Source organism: Bubalus kerabau, chromosome 6 (assembly GCF_029407905.1).
Source record: "Bubalus kerabau isolate K-KA32 ecotype Philippines breed swamp buffalo chromosome 6, PCC_UOA_SB_1v2, whole genome shotgun sequence".
NCBI classification, from domain to species: domain Eukaryota; kingdom Metazoa; phylum Chordata; class Mammalia; order Artiodactyla; family Bovidae; genus Bubalus; species Bubalus kerabau.
In genome coordinates this window covers 66547340-66550509 of record NC_073629.1, presented here as the reverse complement: position 1 = coordinate 66550509, position 3170 = coordinate 66547340, and the positions used below count along the sequence as shown (strand labels likewise).

General features: G+C 36.7%; 1 non-coding gene across 1 annotated transcript; it reads right to left on the bottom strand.

Moving 5' to 3' along the window:
* Nucleotides 1-2226: 2226 nt before the first annotated feature.
* On the bottom strand, nt 2227-2340 carry LOC129656707 (small nucleolar RNA SNORA26). The gene has a single exon (XR_008716496.1). It is a non-coding gene; the product is annotated as a small nucleolar RNA SNORA26 (small nucleolar RNA).
* Between the last annotated feature and the right edge of the window lie 830 nt (nt 2341-3170).

The window sequence follows — 3170 nt, the reverse complement described above, 5'->3', positions numbered from 1 at the left end:
AAACTCAAGATTTGCCTACATGAAGTGTGTACAGTTTGTTTGTGCATAAATTATACCTCAGTTAAGCTAAAAATGAACAGTATTCAACTAATTTCTTATAATGGCACAGGCTGAATTAACTTCACAATATAGACTCTATTATTGTTTTACTTTTTTTGAAACATTGTTTGATTTGTTTTGTCTCTGGTCGCTTTGTCTAATAATACTTTTGCATACTACATCTCTATCTCTCCACCTGTCTATTAGATAATTTATCTTTTATCCATCTTTTAAAAAAAGTTTTATTGGAGGATAATTGCTTTGTGTATGCTAGTTTCTGCCCTATATCAACATGAATCAGCCACAGGTATACATATGTCCCCTCCCTCGTAAACCTCCCTCCCACCTCCCACCCCATCCCACCATTCTAGATTGAGCTCCCTGTATTACACAGCAAATTCTCACTGTTTTACATACGGTAATGTATATGTTTCCATGCTACTCTTTCAATTCATCCCACCCTTTCTTTAATCTCTTCTTTCATAGAGTGTTATACATATAAGCCTTCCAGTATTTTCAAAACTCTTTCAAAGTTTCTGAAAGCAGGTTGCTAGCTCCTAAGGTTGAAGATAAATTGGAGTCTCATTGTAAACACCATAATATAATCTTATTCTGTGGATACCAAAGCATCAGCATAAATTTGCGTGGTCTCACATCTTCCTCCAAATGCACTATGTTTTAGTGGTCTCAGCTGGATATCTGGGTCAAAATACAGAATCTTGGTGAGAAGCTCATGCTTCACTATAGCTCATCTTTCCCAAGGTCATAAATAATCAAAGACAAATTGTGCCTTCCTAGTATTTCCAATGAAGTCATCAGGCCAAAAGGCATGGCAGTGTAACAGGGAATTAGGAAATAATCAAGCAATTTGTGCATTAATAGAAACAACATCTGTTGGATCCTGATCTCTGTACTTTGTGTTCTTCAAAACAGGTGCTTAATTTTCTAGTGTTAATAACTGTGTAAATTGTAACACTATATCATCTTCATGGGAAATACTAATCTTTCCTTCCCTCTTAACAAATATTTGTTAAACTCCTTTCAATATCTCCTAAATTTAAAAGCCATATATTAAAACTATGTATTAATCATTAAGCTCATGGTAACTGAGTGGTCAATGTTCATTTCATAAGAATAGAAAACACAATGGGAATTTGAAGTCTATATTGGGTTTTATCAATTTAAGAACACCTGGTAGTTTTAAGCATAAAATAATTTGTCCTTAGTTTCTTTTTAAAAAATACTTTATTAAAATATAATTGGTTTACAAAGTTGTGTTAGTTTCTGGTATATAGCAAAGTGATTCAGTTACAATGAATCACTGAGGTCAGCAGTAAAGAATCTGCCTGCCAATGCAGGTGACCTGGCTTTAGTCCCTGGACTGAGATCTTCTGGAGAAGGAAATGGCTACTCACTCCAGTATTCTTGCCTGGGAAATCCTATGGACACTGGAGGCTGGCAGGATGCAGTCCATAGGGTCACAAAGAATCAGACATTACTGAGTGACTAAACAGCAGCAATATATATATATATATATATATATATATATAATAGTTTACATGTGCTAATCCCAAACTCCCAATCCATCCCTCCCCCACCTCTCCTCTCCTTTGTTAACCACAAGTCTGTTCTGTATGTCTGTGAGTCTGTTTCTGTTTCATAGGTAAGTTCATTTGTATCATATTTTAGATTCCATATATAAGTGAAATCATATGGCATTTGTCTTTCTGACTTGCTTCATTTAGTATTATAATCTCTAGGCCCATCCAAGGTGCTGCCAATGATATTATTCCATTCCTTTTTTTTTACAGCTGAGTAGTATCAGGGTCCATGGAGGAGGACATGGCTACCCACTCCAGTATTCTTGCCAGAGAGTCCCCATGGACAGAGGAGCCTGGTGGGCTGCAGTCCATCGGGTCAAAAAGTGTTGGACGTGACTGATTGACTAAGCACAACACAGCACAGTTTCAGGGTGCCCATGTTCCATGCCATGTAACCTACCAGCCATGTATGACTATATCAGGATTAACACTTTTAAGATGGCCTGGAAAGGGCTAATGGTAATTAGTAGGTCCCACTAGATTCATTCATTTTTTTTTTTATTGTCAAACCAAAGGTCAAGTTTAATGACTTTGGTATTAACTATACACATACTAGTAAGTGCTGAGACTTAAAATCTTCTGGTTCAGTTGTGACTCCAGACAGGATCCAGAGAGGAGCTCTAAAATCTCTTCTCTGGGTTTTATGGAGACTTTCTTTACCCTCCTGTGTTAGCCTCTTAAGGCACTGCATCATAGATTCATTCATTATCAAGAATTTGGATATGGAAATATAGAGGAAATTAGTTAATTGATAGCTAGAGGGGAAACAGACAACTGAGCTGTGTTGGTAGCAGAAAACTAGAGTGATGTGAGGACTGTCATAGTGGGGAGGATTAAAAGCTGACCAGATTTTTAGAGCTGTCCTGGTGACTGAAAGATGGTTTGGTGCCTTGAGGACCAAGAGTGCTGTGGACTGGGAACTTGACTTTTTGTGAATTTCTTTGATGATTAATCATGTGCCTAGGGTTCTTACTTTCTTTGTTTGCCTGTACATACTATCAATTAGATTCTTATTAATTAAAATAAACATTCTGTTTATGAATGATGCACACATACAACCACACACACACGTACTTTATTTACTATTTTCAAACATTTTTGCTATATTCTAACCAAGATTTTAAGGAAATAGCCAGTAAAGTGAAATCAAGCACTCATGAAATCATGAGAGCAATATCTCTAAATTAAGATGAGTAAGGAAGGGCTTCTCAGGTGGCTCAGTGGAAAAGAATCCACTTGCCAGTGCGGAAGCCTCAGGATATGCAGGTTAGGTCCCTGGGTTGGGAAGATCCTCTGGAGAAGGAAATGGTAATCCACTCCAATATTCTTGCCTAGAAAATCTCATGGACAGAGGAGCCTGGCTGGCTAATCCATGGGGTCACAAAAAATCAGACAGGATTGAGTGTGCATGTAAAAGTTAGTGAAGTCTCATCAATGTTAATTACTTTATATAGAATGAAAAAATATAATAGTTATATTTTTTAAAAATAATAGAATTATGGAGTGTACATAAGTTAATTTCTAGATACC